This window comes from Urocampus carinirostris, chromosome 4, assembly GCF_059441175.1.
Source record: "Urocampus carinirostris isolate Australia breed hairy pipefish chromosome 4, RoL_Ucar_1.0, whole genome shotgun sequence".
In the NCBI taxonomy this organism is placed as follows: Eukaryota; Metazoa; Chordata; class Actinopteri; order Syngnathiformes; family Syngnathidae; genus Urocampus; species Urocampus carinirostris.
In genome coordinates, this window is record NC_142352.1 from 45,979,456 (window position 1) to 45,999,545 (window position 20,090).

General features: G+C 39.9%; 16 non-coding genes across 16 annotated transcripts; all 16 read left to right on the forward strand.

Annotated features, from left to right (window-relative positions):
• The first annotated feature begins 1,556 nt into the window (after window positions 1-1,556).
• trnav-uac (transfer RNA valine (anticodon UAC)) lies at window positions 1,557-1,629 on the forward strand. Its single transcript has one exon. It is a non-coding gene; the product is annotated as a tRNA-Val (tRNA).
• Window positions 1,630-3,156: 1,527 nt separating this feature from the next.
• Window positions 3,157-3,229, forward strand: trnav-uac (transfer RNA valine (anticodon UAC)). The gene has a single exon. It is a non-coding gene; the product is annotated as a tRNA-Val (tRNA).
• A 996-nt stretch (window positions 3,230-4,225) lies between these two features.
• trnav-aac (transfer RNA valine (anticodon AAC)) lies at window positions 4,226-4,298 on the forward strand. The gene has a single exon. It is a non-coding gene; the product is annotated as a tRNA-Val (tRNA).
• Window positions 4,299-6,362: 2,064 nt separating this feature from the next.
• On the forward strand, window positions 6,363-6,435 carry trnav-aac (transfer RNA valine (anticodon AAC)). Its single transcript has one exon. It is a non-coding gene; the product is annotated as a tRNA-Val (tRNA).
• Window positions 6,436-8,502: 2,067 nt separating this feature from the next.
• On the forward strand, window positions 8,503-8,575 carry trnav-aac (transfer RNA valine (anticodon AAC)). The gene has a single exon. It is a non-coding gene; the product is annotated as a tRNA-Val (tRNA).
• A 998-nt stretch (window positions 8,576-9,573) lies between these two features.
• Window positions 9,574-9,646, forward strand: trnav-uac (transfer RNA valine (anticodon UAC)). Its single transcript has one exon. It is a non-coding gene; the product is annotated as a tRNA-Val (tRNA).
• A 995-nt stretch (window positions 9,647-10,641) lies between these two features.
• trnav-aac (transfer RNA valine (anticodon AAC)) lies at window positions 10,642-10,714 on the forward strand. Its single transcript has one exon. It is a non-coding gene; the product is annotated as a tRNA-Val (tRNA).
• A 462-nt stretch (window positions 10,715-11,176) lies between these two features.
• Window positions 11,177-11,249, forward strand: trnav-aac (transfer RNA valine (anticodon AAC)). The gene has a single exon. It is a non-coding gene; the product is annotated as a tRNA-Val (tRNA).
• A 464-nt stretch (window positions 11,250-11,713) lies between these two features.
• On the forward strand, window positions 11,714-11,786 carry trnav-uac (transfer RNA valine (anticodon UAC)). Its single transcript has one exon. It is a non-coding gene; the product is annotated as a tRNA-Val (tRNA).
• Window positions 11,787-12,248: 462 nt separating this feature from the next.
• trnav-aac (transfer RNA valine (anticodon AAC)) lies at window positions 12,249-12,321 on the forward strand. The gene has a single exon. It is a non-coding gene; the product is annotated as a tRNA-Val (tRNA).
• Window positions 12,322-13,318: 997 nt separating this feature from the next.
• Window positions 13,319-13,391, forward strand: trnav-aac (transfer RNA valine (anticodon AAC)). Its single transcript has one exon. It is a non-coding gene; the product is annotated as a tRNA-Val (tRNA).
• Window positions 13,392-15,454: 2,063 nt separating this feature from the next.
• Window positions 15,455-15,527, forward strand: trnav-cac (transfer RNA valine (anticodon CAC)). The gene has a single exon. It is a non-coding gene; the product is annotated as a tRNA-Val (tRNA).
• Window positions 15,528-15,988: 461 nt separating this feature from the next.
• Window positions 15,989-16,061, forward strand: trnav-cac (transfer RNA valine (anticodon CAC)). The gene has a single exon. It is a non-coding gene; the product is annotated as a tRNA-Val (tRNA).
• A 462-nt stretch (window positions 16,062-16,523) lies between these two features.
• trnav-aac (transfer RNA valine (anticodon AAC)) lies at window positions 16,524-16,596 on the forward strand. The gene has a single exon. It is a non-coding gene; the product is annotated as a tRNA-Val (tRNA).
• Window positions 16,597-17,592: 996 nt separating this feature from the next.
• trnav-uac (transfer RNA valine (anticodon UAC)) lies at window positions 17,593-17,665 on the forward strand. Its single transcript has one exon. It is a non-coding gene; the product is annotated as a tRNA-Val (tRNA).
• A 995-nt stretch (window positions 17,666-18,660) lies between these two features.
• trnav-cac (transfer RNA valine (anticodon CAC)) lies at window positions 18,661-18,733 on the forward strand. Its single transcript has one exon. It is a non-coding gene; the product is annotated as a tRNA-Val (tRNA).
• The last annotated feature ends 1,357 nt before the right edge of the window (window positions 18,734-20,090 follow it).

Below are 20,090 nucleotides of genomic sequence, written 5' to 3' on the forward strand. Positions count from 1 at the left end.
GGTCCCTGGTTTGAAACCAGGTGGAAACATTCTGAATACACTTTTTGATTTAAAAAACACCCTTTTTTACAGCAATTCGAAACTAACTACTTTGGGTTTGGCTCTTTCACATTGTTGCAGTAGTCAGCTGTTTCTACACTGTAGTGGTTTTCACATTCACCTCAAACTAGAAAGGTCACCGATTCGATACCAGGTTTCTAACAATAACAACTGGTGTCACCTTCTAGCTGATCATATTCTGCCTTTTGTTACTTTTCGAAACGACCCAACTACTTTGTTTGTGGCGCTTTCATAGTCAAACAACAGTCAGCTGTTTCCAAATTAGGGTGATGATATCATTTGCCTCACAGGAGAAAGGTCCCTGATTTGGCACTGGGTGGAAGCATCCCATTGGTTTCACATTTGAACTGAAAAAATGAGTTTTTCGGAACGATTCTTAACTACCTGATCAATTTGTCTGTGGCTCTTTCATATTTTTGACATATCAGCTGTTTCGATAGTGCAGTGGTTATCACACTCGCCTAACACGCGATAGGTCCCTGGTTCGAAACCAGGTGGAAACATTCTGAATACACTTTTTGAGTAAAAAAACACTTTTTTACAGCAATTCGAAACTAACTACTTTGAGTTTGGCTCTTTCAAATTGTTGCAGTAGTCAGCTGTTTCTACACTGTAGTGGTTTTCACATTCACCTCAAACTAGAAAGGTCACCGATTCGATACCAGGTTTCTAACAATAACAACTGGTGTCACCTTCTAGCTGATCATATTCTGCCTTTTGTTACTTTTCGAAACGACCCAACTACTTTGTTTGTGGCGCTTTCATAGTCAAACAACAGTCAGCTGTTTCCAAATTAGGGTGATGATATCATTTGCCTCACAGGAGAAAGGTCCCTGATTTGGCACTGGGTGGAAGCATCCCATTGGTTTCACATTTGAACTGAAAAAATGAGTTTTTCGGAACGATTCTTAACTACCTGATCAATTTGTCTGTGGCTCCTTCATATTTTTGACATATCAGCTGTTTCCATAGTGTAGTGGTTATCACTCTTGCCTAACACGCGATAGGTCCCTGGTTCGAAACCAGGTGGAAACATTCTGAATACACTTTTAGAGTTAAAAAAACACCCTTTTTTACAGCAATTCGAAACTAACTACTTTGAGTTTGGCTCTTTCACATTGTTGCAGTAGTCAGCTGTTTCTACACTGTAGTGGTTTTTGCATTCACCTCAAACTAGAAAGGTCACCGATTCGATACCAGGTTGCAACAATAACCACTGGTGTCACCTTCTAGCTGATCATATTCTGCCTTTTGTTAGTTTTCGAAACTACCCAACTACTTTGTTTGTGGCGCTTTCATAGTGAAACAACAGTCAGCTGTTTCCAAATTAGGGTGATGATATCATTTGCCTCACAGGAGAAAGGTCCCTGATTTGGCACTGGGTGGAAGCATCCCATTGGTTTCACATTTGAACTGAAAAAATGAGTTTTTCGGAACGATTCTTAACTACCTGATCAATTTGTCTGTGGCTCTTTCATATTTTTAACATATCAGCTGTTTCCATAGTGTAGTGGTTATCACGATTGCCTTACATGCGATAGGTCCCTGGTTCGAAACCAGGTGGAAACATTCTGAATACCCTTTTTGATTTAAAAAAACACCCTTTTTTACAGCAATTCGAAACTAACTACTTTGGGTTTGGCTCTTTCACATTGTTGCAGTAGTCAGCTGTTTCTACACTGTAGTGGTTTTCACATTCACCTCAAACTAGAAAGGTCACCGATTCGATACCAGTTTTCTAACAATAACAACTGGTGTCACCTTCTAGCTGATCATATTCTGCCTTTTGTTGCTTTTCAAAACGACCCAACTACTTTGTTTGTGGCGCTTTCATAGTAAAACAACAGTCAGCTGTTTCCAAATTAGGGTGATGATATCATTTGCCTCACAGGAGAAAGGTCCCTGATTTGGCACTGGGTGGAAGCATCCCATTGGTTTCACATTTGAACTGAAAAAATGAGTTTTTCGGAACGATTCTTAACTACCTGATCATTTTGTCTGTGGCTCTTTCATATTTTTGACATATCAGCTGTTTCCATAGTGTAGTGGTTATCACGATTGCCTTACATGCGATAGGTCCCTGGTTTGAAACCAGGTGGAAACATTCTGAATACACTTTTTGATTTAAAAAACACCCTTTTTTACAGCAATTCGAAACTAACTACTTTGGGTTTGGCTCTTTCACATTGTTGCAGTAGTCAGCTGTTTCTACACTGTAGTGGTTTTCACATTCACCTCAAACTAGAAAGGTCACCGATTCGATACCAGGTTTCTAACAATAACAACTGGTGTCACCTTCTAGCTGATCATATTCTGCCTTTTGTTACTTTTCGAAACGACCCAACTACTTTGTTTGTGGCGCTTTCATAGTCAAACAACAGTCAGCTGTTTCCAAATTAGGGTGATGATATCATTTGCCTCACAGGAGAAAGGTCCCTGATTTGGCACTGGGTGGAAGCATCCCATTGGTTTCACATTTGAACTGAAAAAATGAGTTTTTCGGAACGATTCTTAACTACCTGATCAATTTGTCTGTGGCTCTTTCATATTTTTGACATATCAGCTGTTTCGATAGTGCAGTGGTTATCACACTCGCCTAACACGCGATAGGTCCCTGGTTCGAAACCAGGTGGAAACATTCTGAATACACTTTTTGAGTAAAAAAACACTTTTTTACAGCAATTCGAAACTAACTACTTTGAGTTTGGCTCTTTCAAATTGTTGCAGTAGTCAGCTGTTTCTACACTGTAGTGGTTTTCACATTCACCTCAAACTAGAAAGGTCACCGATTCGATACCAGGTTGCAACAATAACCACTGGTGTCACCTTCTAGCTGATCATATTCTGCCTTTTGTTAGTTTTCGAAACTACCCAACTACTTTGTTTGTGGCGCTTTCATAGTGAAACAACAGTCAGCTGTTTCCAAATTAGGGTGATGATATCATTTGCCTCACAGGAGAAAGGTCCCTGATTTGGCACTGGGTGGAAGCATCCCATTGGTTTCACATTTGAACTGAAAAAATGAGTTTTTCGGAACGATTCTTAACTACCTGATCAATTTGTCTGTGGCTCTTTCATATTTTTAACATATCAGCTGTTTCCATAGTGTAGTGGTTATCACGATTGCCTTACATGCGATAGGTCCCTGGTTCGAAACCAGGTGGAAACATTCTGAATACCCTTTTTGATTTAAAAAAACACCCTTTTTTACAGCAATTCGAAACTAACTACTTTGGGTTTGGCTCTTTCACATTGTTGCAGTAGTCAGCTGTTTCTACACTGTAGTGGTTTTCACATTCACCTCAAACTAGAAAGGTCACCGATTCGATACCAGTTTTCTAACAATAACAACTGGTGTCACCTTCTAGCTGATCATATTCTGCCTTTTGTTGCTTTTCGAAACGACCCAACTACTTTGTTTGTGGCGCTTTCATAGTAAAACAACAGTCAGCTGTTTCCAAATTAGGGTGATGATATCATTTGCCTCACAGGAGAAAGGTCCCTGATTTGGCACTGGGTGGAAGCATCCCATTGGTTTCACATTTGAACTGAAAAAATGAGTTTTTCGGAACGATTCTTAACTACCTGATCAATTTGTCTGTGGCTCTTTCATATTTTTGACATATCAGCTGTTTCCATAGTGTAGTGGTTATCACACTCGCCTAACACGCGATAGGTCCCTGGTTCGAAACCAGGGGGAAACATTCTGAATACACTTTTTGAGTAAAAAAACACCCTTTTTTACAGCAATTCGAAACTAACTACTTTGGGTTTGGCTCTTTCACATTGTTGCAGTAGTCAGCTGTTTCTACACTGTAGTGGTTTTCACATTCACCTCAAACTAGAAAGGTCACCGATTCGATACCAGTTTTCTAACAATAACAACTGGTGTCACCTTCTAGCTGATCATATTCTGCCTTTTGTTGCTTTTCGAAACGACCCAACTACTTTGTTTGTGGCGCTTTCATAGTAAAACAACAGTCAGCTGTTTCCAAATTAGGGTGATGATATCATTTGCCTCACAGGAGAAAGGTCCCTGATTTGGCACTGGGTGGAAGCATCCCATTGGTTTCACATTTGAACTGAAAAAATGAGTTTTTCGGAACGATTCTTAACTACCTGATCAATTTGTCTGTGGCTCTTTCATATTTTTGACATATCAGCTGTTTCCATAGTGTAGTGGTTATCACACTCGCCTAACACGCGATAGGTCCCTGGTTCGAAACCAGGTGGAAACATTCTGAATACACTTTTTGAGTTAAAAAAACACCCTTTTTTACAGCAATTCGAAACTAACTACTTTGAGTTTGGCTCTTTCACATTGTTGCAGTAGTCAGCTGTTTCTACACTGTAGTGGTTTTTGCATTCACCTCAAACTAGAAAGGTCACCGATTCGATACCAGGTTTCTAACAATAACAACTGGTGTCACTTTCTAGCTAATCATATTCTGCCTTTTGTTAGTTTTCGAAACTACCCAACTACTTTGTTTGTGGCGCTTTCATAGTGAAACAACAGTCAGCTGTTTCCAAATTAGGGTGATGATATCATTTGCCTCACACGAGAAAGGTCCCTGATTTGGCACTGGGTGGAAGCATCCCATTGGTTTCACATTTGAACTGAAAAAATGAGTTTTTCGGAACGATTCTTAACTACCTGATCAATCTGTCTGTGGCTCTTTCATATATTTGACATATCAGCTGTTTCCATAGTGTAGTGGGTATCACACTCGCCTAACACGCGCTAGGTCCCTGGTTCGAAACCAGGTGGAAACATTCTGAATACCCTTTTTGATTTAAAAAAAAACACCCTTTTTTACAGCAATTCGAAACTAACTACTTTGAGTTTGGCTCTTTCACATTGTTGCAGTAGTCAGCTGTTTCTACACTGTAGTGGTTTTCACATTCACCTCAAACTAGAAAGGTCACCGATTCGATACCAGTTTTCTAACAATAACAACTGGTGTCACCTTCTAGCTGATCATATTCTGCCTTTTGTTACTTTTCGAAACGACCCAACTACTTTGTTTGTGGCGCTTTCATAGTGAAACAACAGTCAGCTGTTTCCAAATTAGGGTGATGATATCATTTGCCTCACAGGAGAAAGGTCCCTGATTTGGCACTGGGTGGAAGCATCCCATTGGTTTCACATTTGAACTGAAAAAATGAGTTTTTCGGAACGATTCTTAACTACCTGATCAATTTGTCTGTGGCTCTTTCATATTTTTGACAAATCAGCTGTTTCCATAGTGCAGAGGTTATCACACTCGCCTAACACGCGATAGGTCCCTGGTTCGAAACCAGGTGGAAACATTCTGAATACACTTTTTGAGTAAAAAAACACTTTTTTACAGCAATTCGAAACTAACTACTTTGAGTTTGGCTCTTTCACATTGTTGCAGTAGTCAGCTGTTTCTACACTGTAGTGGTTTTCACATTCACCTCAAACTAGAAAGGTCACCGATTCGATACCAGGTTGCAACAATAACCACTGGTGTCACCTTCTAGCTGATCATATTCTGCCTTTTGTTAGTTTTCGAAACTACCCAACTATTATGTTTGTGGCGCTTTCATAGTGAAACAACAGTCAGCTGTTTCCAAATTAGGGTGATGATATCATTTGCCTCACAGGAGAAAGGTCCCTGATTTGGCACTGGGTGGAAGCATCCCATTGGTTTCACATTTGAACTGAAAAAATGAGTTTTTCGGAACGATTCTTAACTACCTGATCAATTTGTCTGTGGCTCTTTCATATTTTTGACATATCAGCTGTTTCCATAGTGTAGTGGTTATCACACTCGCCTAACACGCGATAGGTCCCTGGTTCGAAACCAGTGGGAAACATTCTGAATACACTTTTTGAGTAAAAAAACACCCTTTTTTACAGCAATTCGAAACTAACTACTTTGAGTTTGGCTCTTTCACATTGTTGCAGTAGTCAGCTGTCTCTACACTGTAGTGGTTTTCACATTCACCTCAAACTAGAAAGGTCACCGATTCGATACCAGTTTTCTAACAATAACAACTGGTGTCACCTTCTAGCTGATCATATTCTGCCTTTTGTTACTTTTCGAAACGACCCAACTACTTTGTTTGTGGCGCTTTCATAGTGAAACAACAGTCAGCTGTTTCCAAATTAGGGTGATGATATCATTTGCCTCACAGGAGAAAGGTCCCTGATTTGGCACTGGGTGGAAGCATCCCATTGGTTTCACATTTGAACTGAAAAAATGTGTTTTTCAGGACGATTCTTAACTACCTGATCAATTTGTCTGTGGCTCTTTCATATTTTTGACATATCAGCTGTTTCCATAGTGTAGTGGTTATCACACTTGCCTAACATGCGATAGGTCCCTGGTTCGAAACCAGGTGGAAACATTCTGAATACCCTTTTTGATTTAAAAAAAAACACCCTTTTTTACAGCAATTCGAAACTAACTACTTTGAGTTTGGCTCTTTCACATTGTTGCAGTAGTCAGCTGTTTCTACACTGTAGTGGTTTTCACATTCACCTCAAACTAGAAAGGTCACCGATTCGATACCAGGTTTCTAACAATAACAACTGGTGTCACCTTCTAGCTGATCATATTCTGCCTTTTGTTACTTTTCGAAACGACCCAACTACTTTGTTTGTGGCGCTTTCATAGTGAAACAACAGTCAGCTGTTTCCAAATTAGGGTGATGATCACATTTGCCTCACAGGAGAAAGGTCCCTGATTTGGCACTGGGTGGAAGCATCCCATTGGTTTCACATTTGAACTGAAAAAATGAGTTTTTCGGAACGATTCTTAACTACCTGATCAATTTGTCTGTGGCTCCTTCATATTTTTGACATATCAGCTGTTTCCATAGTGTAGTGGTTATCACTCTTGCCTAACACGCGATAGGTCCCTGGTTCGAAACCAGGTGGAAACATTCTGAATACACTTTTAGAGTTAAAAAAACACCCTTTTTTACAGCAATTCGAAACTAACTACTTTGAGTTTGGCTCTTTCACATTGTTGCAGTAGTCAGCTGTTTCTACACTGTAGTGGTTTTCACATTCACCTCAAACTAGAAAGGTCACCGATTCGATACCAGGTTGCAACAATAACCACTGGTGTCACCTTCTAGCTGATCATATTCTGCCTTTTGTTAGTTTTCGAAACTACCCAACTATTATGTTTGTGGCGCTTTCATAGTGAAACAACAGTCAGCTGTTTCCAAATTAGGGTGATGATATCATTTGCCTCACAGGAGAAAGGTCCCTGATTTGGCACTGGGTGGAAGCATCCCATTGGTTTCACATTTGAACTGAAAAAATGAGTTTTTCGGAACGATTCTTAACTACCTGATCAATTTGTCTGTGGCTCTTTCATATTTTTGACATATCAGCTGTTTCCATAGTGTAGTGGTTATCACACTCGCCTAACACGCGATAGGTCCCTGGTTCGAAACCAGGGGGAAACATTCTGATTACACTTTTTGAGTAAAAAAACACCCTTTTTTACAGCAATTCGAAACTAACTACTTTAGGTTTGGCTCTTTCACATTGTTGCAGTAGTCAGCTGTTTCTACACTGTAGTGGTTTTCACATTCACCTCAAACTAGAAAGGTCACCGATTCGATACCAGTTTTCTAACAATAACAACTGGTGTCACCTTCTAGCTGATCATATTCTGCCTTTTGTTGCTTTTCGAAACGACCCAACTACTTTGTTTGTGGCGCTTTCATAGTAAAACAACAGTCAGCTGTTTCCAAATTAGGGTGATGATATCATTTGCCTCACAGGAGAAAGGTCCCTGATTTGGCACTGGGTGGAAGCATCCCATTGGTTTCACATTTGAACTGAAAAAAATGAGTTTTTCGGAACGATTCTTAACTACCTGATCAATTTGTCTGTGGCTCTTTCATATTTTTGACATATCAGCTGTTTCCATAGTGTAGTGGTTATCACACTCGCCTAACACGCGATAGGTCCCTGGTTCGAAACCAGTGGGAAACATTCTGAATACACTTTTTGAGTAAAAAAACACCCTTTTTTACAGCAATTCGAAACTAACTACTTTGAGTTTGGCTCTTTCACATTGTTGCAGTAGTCAGCTGTCTCTACACTGTAGTGGTTTTCACATTCACCTCAAACTAGAAAGGTCACCGATTCGATACCAGTTTTCTAACAATAACAACTGGTGTCACCTTCTAGCTGATCATATTCTGCCTTTTGTTACTTTTCGAAACGACCCAACTACTTTGTTTGTGGCGCTTTCATAGTGAAACAACAGTCAGCTGTTTCCAAATTAGGGTGATGATATCATTTGCCTCACAGGAGAAAGGTCCCTGATTTGGCACTGGGTGGAAGCATCCCATTGGTTTCACATTTGAACTGAAAAAATGTGTTTTTCAGGACGATTCTTAACTACCTGATCAATTTGTCTGTGGCTCTTTCATATTTTTGACATATCAGCTGTTTCCATAGTGTAGTGGTTATCACACTTGCCTAACATGCGATAGGTCCCTGGTTCGAAACCAGGTGGAAACATTCTGAATACCCTTTTTGATTTAAAAAAAAACACCCTTTTTTACAGCAATTCGAAACTAACTACTTTGAGTTTGGCTCTTTCACATTGTTGCAGTAGTCAGCTGTTTCTACACTGTAGTGGTTTTCACATTCACCTCAAACTAGAAAGGTCACCGATTCGATACCAGGTTTCTAACAATAACAACTGGTGTCACCTTCTAGCTGATCATATTCTGCCTTTTGTTACTTTTCGAAACGACCCAACTACTTTGTTTGTGGCGCTTTCATAGTGAAACAACAGTCAGCTGTTTCCAAATTAGGGTGATGATCACATTTGCCTCACAGGAGAAAGGTCCCTGATTTGGCACTGGGTGGAAGCATCCCATTGGTTTCACATTTGAACTGAAAAAATGAGTTTTTCGGAACGATTCTTAACTACCTGATCAATTTGTCTGTGGCTCCTTCATATTTTTGACATATCAGCTGTTTCCATAGTGTAGTGGTTATCACTCTTGCCTAACACGCGATAGGTCCCTGGTTCGAAACCAGGTGGAAACATTCTGAATACACTTTTAGAGTTAAAAAAACACCCTTTTTTACAGCAATTCGAAACTAACTACTTTGAGTTTGGCTCTTTCACATTGTTGCAGTAGTCAGCTGTTTCTACACTGTAGTGGTTTTTGCATTCACCTCAAACTAGAAAGGTCACCGATTCGATACCAGGTTGCAACAATAACCACTGGTGTCACCTTCTAGCTGATCATATTCTGCCTTTTGTTAGTTTTCGAAACTACCCAACTACTTTGTTTGTGGCGCTTTCATAGTGAAACAACAGTCAGCTGTTTCCAAATTAGGGTGATGATATCATTTGCCTCACAGGAGAAAGGTCCCTGATTTGGCACTGGGTGGAAGCATCCCATTGGTTTCACATTTGAACTGAAAAAATGAGTTTTTCGGAACGATTCTTAACTACCTGATCAATTTGTCTGTGGCTCTTTCATATTTTTAACATATCAGCTGTTTCCATAGTGTAGTGGTTATCACGATTGCCTTACATGCGATAGGTCCCTGGTTCGAAACCAGGTGGAAACATTCTGAATACCCTTTTTGATTTAAAAAAACACCCTTTTTACAGCAATTCGAAACTAACTACTTTGGGTTTGGCTCTTTCACATTGTTGCAGTAGTCAGCTGTTTCTACACTGTAGTGGTTTTCACATTCACCTCAAACTAGAAAGGTCACCGATTCGATACCAGTTTTCTAACAATAACAACTGGTGTCACCTTCTAGCTGATCATATTCTGCCTTTTGTTGCTTTTCGAAACGACCCAACTACTTTGTTTGTGGCGCTTTCATAGTAAAACAACAGTCAGCTGTTTCCAAATTAGGGTGATGATATCATTTGCCTCACACGAGAAAGGTCCCTGATTTGGCACTGGGTGGAAGCATCCCATTGGTTTCACATTTGAACTGAAAAAATGAGTTTTTCGGAACGATTCTTAACTACCTGATCAATTTGTCTGTGGCTCTTTCATATTTTTGACATATCAGCTGTTTCCATAGTGTAGTGGTTATCACACTCGCCTAACACGCGATAGGTCCCTGGTTCGAAACCAGGGGGAAACATTCTGAATACACTTTTTGAGTAAAAAAACACCCTTTTTTACAGCAATTCGAAACTAACTACTTTGGGTTTGGCTCTTTCACATTGTTGCAGTAGTCAGCTGTCTCTACACTGTAGTGGTTTTCACATTCACCTCAAACTAGAAAGGTCACCGATTCGATACCAGTTTTCTAACAATAACAACTGGTGTCACCTTCTAGCTGATCATATTCTGCCTTTTGTTACTTTTCGAAACGACCCAACTACTTTGTTTGTGGCGCTTTCATAGTGAAACAACAGTCAGCTGTTTCCAAATTAGGGTGATGATATCATTTGCCTCACAGGAGAAAGGTCCCTGATTTGGCACTGGGTGGAAGCATCCCATTGGTTTCACATTTGAACTGAAAAAATGAGTTTTTCAGGACGATTCTTAACTACCTGATCAATTTGTCTGTGGCTCTTTCATATTTTTGACATATCAGCTGTTTCCATAGTGTAGTGGTTATCACACTTGCCTAACACGCGATAGGTCCCTGGTTCGAAACCAGGTGGAAACATTCTGAATACACTTTTTGAGTTAAAAAAACACCCTTTTTTACAGCAATTCGAAACTAACTACTTTGAGTTTGGCTCTTTCACATTGTTGCAGTAGTCAGCTGTTTCTACACTGTAGTGGTTTTTGCATTCACCTCAAACTAGAAAGGTCACCGATTCGATACCAGGTTTCTAACAATAACAACTGGTGTCACTTTCTAGCTGATCATATTCTGCCTTTTGTTAGTTTTCGAAACTACCCAACTACTTTGTTTGTGGCGCTTTCATAGTGAAACAACAGTCAGCTGTTTCCAAATTAGGGTGATGATATCATTTGCCTCACACGAGAAAGGTCCCTGATTTGGCACTGGGTGGAAGCATCCCATTGGTTTCACATTTGAACTGAAAAAATGAGTTTTTCGGAACGATTCTTAACTACCTGATCAATCTGTCTGTGGCTCTTTCATATATTTGACATATCAGCTGTTTCCATAGTGTAGTGGTTATCACACTCGCCTAACACGCGCTAGGTCCCTGGTTCGAAACCAGGTGGAAACATTCTGAATACCCTTTTTGATTTAAAAAAAAACACCCTTTTTTACAGCAATTCGAAACTAACTACTTTGAGTTTGGCTCTTTCACATTGTTGCAGTAGTCAGCTGTTTCTACACTGTAGTGGTTTTCACATTCACCTCAAACTAGAAAGGTCACCGATTCGATACCAGTTTTCTAACAATAACAACTGGTGTCACCTTCTAGCTGATCATATTCTGCCTTTTGTTACTTTTCGAAACGACCCAACTACTTTGTTTGTGGCGCTTTCATAGTGAAACAACAGTCAGCTGTTTCCAAATTAGGGTGATGATATCATTTGCCTCACAGGAGAAAGGTCCCTGATTTGGCACTGGGTGGAAGCATCCCATTGGTTTCACATTTGAACTGAAAAAATGAGTTTTTCGGAACGATTCTTAACTACCTGGTCAATTTGTCTGTGGCTCTTTCATATTTTTAACATATCAGCTGTTTCCATAGTGTAGTGGTTATCACGATTGCCTTACATGCGATAGGTCCCTGGTTCGAAACCAGGTGGAAACATTCTGAATACCCTTTTTGATTTAAAAAAACACCCTTTTTTACAGCAATTCGAAACTAACTACTTTGGGTTTGGCTCTTTCACATTGTTGCAGTAGTCAGCTGTTTCTACACTGTAGTGGTTTTCACATTCACCTCAAACTAGAAAGGTCACCGATTCGATACCAGTTTTCTAACAATAACAACTGGTGTCACCTTCTAGCTGATCATATTCTGCCTTTTGTTGCTTTTCGAAACGACCCAACTACTTTGTTTGTGGCGCTTTCATAGTAAAACAACAGTCAGCTGTTTCCAAATTAGGGTGATGATATCATTTGCCTCACACGAGAAAGGTCCCTGATTTGGCACTGGGTGGAAGCATCCCATTGGTTTCACATTTGAACTGAAAAAATGAGTTTTTCGGAACGATTCTTAACTACCTGATCAATTTGTCTGTGGCTCTTTCATATTTTTGACATATCAGCTGTTTCCATAGTGTAGTGGTTATCACACTCGCCTAACACGCGATAGGTCCCTGGTTCGAAACCAGGTGGAAACATTCTGAATACACTTTTTGAGTTAAAAAAACACCCTTTTTTACAGCAATTCGAAACTAACTACTTTGAGTTTGGCTCTTTCACATTGTTGCAGTAGTCAGCTGTTTCTACACTGTAGTGGTTTTTGCATTCACCTCAAACTAGAAAGGTCACCGATTCGATACCAGTTTTCTAACAATAACAACTGGTGTCACCTTCTAGCTGATCATATTCTGCCTTTTGTTACTTTTCGAAACGACCCAACTACTTTGTTTGTGGCGCTTTCATAGTGAAACAACAGTCAGCTGTTTCCAAATTAGGGTGATGATATCATTTGCCTCACAGGAGAAAGGTCCCTGATTTGGCACTGGGTGGAAGCATCCCATTGGTTTCACATTTGAACTGAAAAAATGAGTTTTTCAGGACGATTCTTAACTACCTGATCAATTTGTCTGTGGCTCTTTCATATTTTTGACATATCAGCTGTTTCCATAGTGTAGTGGTTATCACACTTGCCTAACACGCGATAGGTCCCTAGTTCGAAACCAGGTGGAAACATTCTGAATACACTTTTTGAGTTAAAAAAACACCCTTTTTTACAGCAATTCGAAACTAACTACTTTGAGTTTGGCTCTTTCACATTGTTGCAGTAGTCAGCTGTTTCTACACTGTAGTGGTTTTTGCATTCACCTCAAACTAGAAAGGTCACCGATTCGATACCAGGTTTCTAACAATAACAACTGGTGTCACTTTCTAGCTGATCATATTCTGCCTTTTGTTAGTTTTCGAAACTACCCAACTACTTTGTTTGTGGCGCTTTCATAGTGAAACAACAGTCAGCTGTTTCCAAATTAGGGTGATGATATCATTTGCCTCACACGAGAAAGGTCCCTGATTTGGCACTGGGTGGAAGCATCCCATTGGTTTCACATTTGAACTGAAAAAATGAGTTTTTCGGAACGATTCTTAACTACCTGATCAATCTGTCTGTGGCTCTTTCATATATTTGACATATCAGCTGTTTCCATAGTGTAGTGGTTATCACACTCGCCTAACACGCGCTAGGTCCCTGGTTCGAAACCAGGTGGAAACATTCTGAATACCCTTTTTGATTTAAAAAAAAACACCCTTTTTTACAGCAATTCGAAACTAACTACTTTGAGTTTGGCTCTTTCACATTGTTGCAGTAGTCAGCTGTTTCTACACTGTAGTGGTTTTCACATTCACCTCAAACTAGAAAGGTCACCGATTCGATACCAGTTTTCTAACAATAACAACTGGTGTCACCTTCTAGCTGATCATATTCTGCCTTTTGTTACTTTTCGAAACGACCCAACTACTTTGTTTGTGGCGCTTTCATAGTGAAACAACAGTCAGCTGTTTCCAAATTAGGGTGATGATATCATTTGCCTCACAGGAGAAAGGTCCCTGATTTGGCACTGGGTGGAAGCATCCCATTGGTTTCACATTTGAACTGAAAAAATGAGTTTTTCGGAACGATTCTTAACTACCTGGTCAATTTGTCTGTGGCTCTTTCATATTTTTGACATATCAGCTGTTTCCATAGTGCAGTGGTTATCACACTCGCCTAACACGCGATAGGTCCCTGGTTCGAAACCAGGTGGAAACATTCTGAATACACTTTTTGAGTAAAAAAACACTTTTTTACAGCAATTCGAAACTAACTACTTTGAGTTTGGCTCTTTCACATTGTTGCAGTAGTCAGCTGTTTCTACACTGTAGTGGTTTTCACATTCACCTCAAACTAGAAAGGTCACCGATTCGATACCAGTTTTCTAACAATAACAACTGGTGTCACCTTCTAGCTGATCATATTCTGCCTTTTGTTACTTTTCGAAACGACCCAACTACTTTGTTTGTGGCGCTTTCATAGTGAAACAACAGTCAGCTGTTTCCAAATTAGGGTGATGATATCATTTGCCTCACAGGAGAAAGGTCCCTGATTTGGCACTGGGTGGAAGCATCCCATTGGTTTCACATTTGAACTGAAAAAATGAGTTTTTCGGAACGATTCTTAACTACCTGATCAATTTGTCTGTGGCTCTTTCATATTTTTGACATATCAGCTGTTTCCATAGTGCAGTGGTTATCACACTCGCCTAACACGCGATAGGTCCCTGGTTCGAAACCAGGTGGAAACATTCTGAATACACTTTTTGAGTAAAAAAACACTTTTTTACAGCAATTCGAAACTAACTACTTTGAGTTTGGCTCTTTCACATTGTTGCAGTAGTCAGCTGTTTCTACACTGTAGTGGTTTTCACATTCACCTCAAACTAGAAAGGTCACCGATTCGATACCAGGTTGCAACAATAACCACTGGTGTCACCTTCTAGCTGATCATATTCTGCCTTTTGTTAGTTTTCGAAACTACCCAACTATTATGTTTGTGGCGCTTTCATAGTGAAACAACAGTCAGCTGTTTCCAAATTAGGGTGATGATATCATTTGCCTCACAGGAGAAAGGTCCCTGATTTGGCACTGGGTGGAAGCATCCCATTGGTTTCACATTTGAACTGAAAAAATGAGTTTTTCGGAACGATTCTTAACTACCTGATCAATTTGTCTGTGGCTCTTTCATATTTTTGACATATCAGCTGTTTCCATAGTGTAGTGGTTATCGCACTTGCCTAACACGCGATAGGTCCCTGGTTCGAAACCAGGTGGAAATATTCTGAATACACTTTTTGAGTTAAAAAAAACACCCTTTTTTACAGCAATTCGAAACTAACTACTTTGAGTTTGGCTCTTTCACATTGTTGCAGTAGTCAGCTGTTTCTACAGTGTAGTGGTTTTTGCATTCACCTCAAACTAGAAAGGTCACCGATTCGATACTAGGTTTCTAACAATAACAACTGGTGTCACTTTCTAGCTGATCATATTCTGCCTTTTGTTAGTTTTCGAAACTACCCAACTACTTTGTTTGTGGCGCTTTCATAGTGAAACAACAGTCAGCTGTTTCCAAATTAGGGTGATGATATCATTTGCCTCACAGGAGAAAGGTCCCTGATTTGGCACTGGGTGGAAGCATCCCATTGGTTTCACATTTGAACTGAAAAAATGAGTTTTTCGGAACGATTCTTAACTACCTGATCAATTTGTCTGTGGCTCTTTCATATTTTTGACATATCAGCAGTTTCCATAGTGTAGTGGTTATCACGATCGCCTCACACGCGATAGGTCCCTGGTTCGAAACCAGGTGGAAACATTCTGAATACCCTTTTTTATTTAATAAAAACTCCCTTTTTTACAGCGATTCGAAATTAACTATTTTGAGTTTGGCTCTTTCATATTGTTGCAGCAGTCAGCTGTTTCTACACTGTAGTGGTTAACACATTTACCTTAAACTAGAAAGGTCACCGATTCGATACCAAGTTGCAACAATAACCACTGGTGTCACCTTCTAGCTGATCATATTCTGCCTTTTGTTAGTTTTCGAAACTACCTAACTACTTTGTTTGTGGCGCTTTCATAGTGAAACAACAGTCAGCTGATTCCAAATTAGGGTGATGATATAATTTGCCTCACAGGAGAAAGGTCCCTGATTTGGCACTGGGTGGAAGCATCCCATTGGTTTCACATTTGAACTAAAAAATGAGTTTTTCGGAACGATTCTTAAGTACCTGATCAATTTGTCTGTGGCTCTTTCATATTTTTGACATATCAGCTGTTTCCATAGTGTAGTGGTTATCACGATCGCCTCACACGCGATAGGTCACTGGTTCGAAACCAGGTGGAAACATTCTGAATACCCTTTTTGATTTAAAAAAACACCCTTTTTTACAGCAATTCGAAACTAACTACTTTGAGTTTGGCTCTTTCACATTGTTGCAGTAGTCAGCTGCTTCTACACTGTAGTGGTTTTCACATTCACCTCAAACTAGAAAGGTCACCGATTCGATACCAGGTTTCTAACAATAACAACTGGTGTCACCTTCTAGCTGATCATATTCTGCCTTTTGTTAGTTTTCGAAACTACCCAACTACTTTGTTTGTGGCGCTTTCATAGTGAAACAACAGTCAGCTGTTTCCAAAGTAGGGTGATGATATCATTTGCCTCACAGGAGAAAGGTCCCTGATTTGGCACAGGGTGGAAGCATCCCATTGGTTTCACATTTGAACCGAAAAAATGAGTTTTTCGGAACGATTCTTAACTACCTGATAAATTTGTCTGTGGCTCTTTCATATTTTTGACATATCAGCTGTTTCCATAGTGTAGTGGTTATCACACTCGCCTAACACGCGATAGGTCCCTGGTTCGAAACCAGGTGGAAACAATCTGAATACCCTTATGATTTAAAAAAACACCCTTTTTTACAGCGATTCGAAACTAACTACTTTGAGTTTGGCTCTTTCATATTGTTGCAGCAGTCAGCTGTTTCTACACTGTAGTGGTTAACACATTTACCTTAAACTAAAAAGGTCACCGATTCGATACCAAGTTGCAACAATAACGACTGGTGTCACCTTCTAGCTGATCATATTCTGCCTTTTGTTAGTTTTCGAAACTACCCAACTACTTTGTTTGTGGCGCTTTCATAGTGAAACAACAGTCAGCTGTTTCCCAATTAGGGTGATGATCACATTTGCCTCACAGGAGAAAGGTCCCTGATTTGGCACTGGGTGGAAGCATCCCATTGGTTTCACATTTGAACTGAAAAAATGAGTTTTTCGGAACGATTCTTAACTACCTGATCCATTTGTCTGTGGCTCTTTCATATTTTTGACATATCAGCTGTTTCCATAGTGTAGTGGTTATCGCACTCGCCTAACACGCGATAGGTCCCTGGTTCGAAACCAGGAGGAAACATTCTGAATACACTCTTTGAGTTAAAAAAAACACCCTTTTTTACAGCAATTCGAAACTAACTACTTTGACTTTGGCTCTTTCACATTGTTGCAGTAGTCAGCTGTTTCTACACTGTAGTGGTTTTTGCATTCACCTCAAACTAGAAAGGTCACCGATTCGATACCAGGTTTCTAACAATAACAACTGGTGTCACTTTCTAGCTGATCATATTCTGCCTTTTGTTAGTTTTCGAAACTACCCAACTACTTTGTTTGTGGCGCTTTCATAGTGAAACAACAGTCAGCTGTTTCCAAATTAGGGTGATGATATCATTTGCCTCACAGGAGAAAGGTCCCTGATTTGGCACTGGGTGGAAGCATCCCATTGGTTTCACATTTGAACTGAAAAAATGACTTTTTCGGAACGATTCTTAACTACCTGATCAATTTGTCTGTGGCTCTTTCATATTTTTGACATATCAGCTGTTTCCATAGTGTAGTGGTTATCACGATCGCCTTACACGCGATAGGTCCCTGGTTCGAAACCAGGTGGAAACAATCGAATACCCTTATGATTTAAAAAAACACCCTTTTTTACAGCGATTCGAAACTAACTACTTTGAGTTTGGCTCTTTCATATTGTCGCAGCAGTCAGCTGTTTCTACACTGTAGTGGTTAACACATTTACCTTAAACTAAAAAGGTCACCGATTCGATACCAAGTTGCAACAATAACGACTGGTGTCACCTTCTAGCTGATCATATTCTGCCTTTTGTTAGTTTTCGAAACTACCCAACTACTTTGTTTGTGGCGCTTTCATAGTGAAACAACAGTCAGCTGTTTCCCAATTAGGGTGATGATCACATTTGCCTCACAGGAGAAAGGTCCCTGATTTGGCACTGGGTGGAAGCATCCCATTGGTTTCACATTTGAACTGAAAAAATGAGTTTTTCGGAACGATTCTTAACTACCTGATCAATTTGTCTGTGGCTCTTTCATATTTTTGACATATCAGCTGTTTCCATAGTGTAGTGGTTATCACACTCGCCTAACACGCGATAGGTCCCTGGTTTGAAACCAGGAGGAAACATTCTGAATACACTCTTTGAGTTAAAAAAAACACCCTTTTTTACAGCAATTCGAAACTAACTACTTTGACTTTGGCTCTTTCACATTGTTGCAGTAGTCAGCTGTTTCTACACTGTAGTGGTTTTTGCATTCACCTCAAACTAGAAAGGTCACCGATTCGATACCAGGTTTCTAACAATAACAACTGGTGTCACTTTCTAGCTGATCATATTCTGCCTTTTGTTAGTTTTCGAAACTACCCAACTACTTTGTTTGTGGCGCTTTCATAGTGAAACAACAGTCAGCTGTTTCCAAATTAGGGTGATGATATCATTTGCCTCACAGGAGAAAGGTCCCTGATTTGGCACTGGGTGGAAGCATCCCATTGGTTTCACATTTGAACTGAAAAAATGAGTTTTTCGGAACGATTCTTAACTACCTGATCAATTTGTCTGTGGCTCTTTCATATTTTTGACATATCAGCAGTTTCCATAGTGTAGTGGTTATCACGATCGCCTCACACGCGATAGGTCCCTGGTTCGAAACCAGGTGGAAACTTTCTGAATACCCTTTTTTATTTAAAAAAACACCCTTTTTTACAGCGATTCGAAATTAACTATTTTGAGTCTGGCTCTTTGATATTGTTGCAGCAGTCAGCTGTTTCTACACTGTAGTGGTTATCACATTCACCTTAAACTAGAAAGGTCACCGATTCGATACCAGGTTGCAACAATAACCACTGGTGTCACCTTCTAGCTGATCATATTCTGCCTTTTGTTAGTTTTCGAAACTACCCAACTACTTTGTTTGTGGCGCTTTCATAGTGAAACAACAGTCAGCTGTTTCCAAATTAGGGTGATGATATCATTTGCCTCACAGGAGATAGGTCCCTGATTTGGCACTGGGTGGAAGCATCCCATTGGTTTCACATTTGAATTGAAAAAATGAGTTTTTCGGAACGATTCTTAACTACCTGATCAATTTGTCTGTGGCTCTTTCATATTTTTGACGTATCAGCTGTTTCCATAGTGTAGTGGTTATCACGATTGCCTCACACGCGATAGGTCACTGGTTCGAAACCAGGTGGAAACATTCTGAATACCCTTTTTGATTTAAAAAAACACCCTTTTTTACAGCAATTCGAAACTAACTACTTTGAGTTTGGCTCTTTCACATTGTTGCAGTAGTCAGCTGCTTCTACACTGTAGTGGTTTTCACATTCACCTCAAACTAGAAAGGTCACCGATTCGATACCAGGTTTCTAACAATAACAACTGGTGTCACCTTCTAGCTGATCATATTCTGCCTTTTGTTAGTTTTCGAAACTACCCAACTACTTTGTTTGTGGCGCTTTCATAGTGAAACAACAGTCAGCTGTTTCCAAATTAGGGTGATGATATCATTTGCCTCACAGGAGACAGGTCCCTGATTTGGCACTGGGTGGAAGCATCCCATTGGTTTCACATTTGAACTGAAAAAATGAGTTTTTCGGAACGATTCTTAACTACCTGATCAATTTGTCTGTCGCTCTTTCATATTTTTGACATATCAGCTGTTTCGATAGTGTAATAGTTATCACGCTCGCCTCACACGCGATAGGTCCCTGGTTCGAAACCAGGTGGAAACATTCTGAATACCCTTTTTGATTTAAAAAAACACCATTTTTTACAGCAATTCGAAACTAACTACTTTGAGTTTGGCTCGTTCACATTGTTGCAGTAGTCAGCTGTTTCTACACTGTAGTGGTTTTTGCATTCACCTCAAACTAGAAAGGTCACCGATTCGATACTAGGTTTCTAACAATAACAACTGGTGTCACCTTCTAGCTGATCATATTCTGCCTTTTGTTAGTTTTCGAAACTACCCAACTACTTTGTTTGTGGCGCTTTCATAGTGAAACAACAGTCAGCTGCTT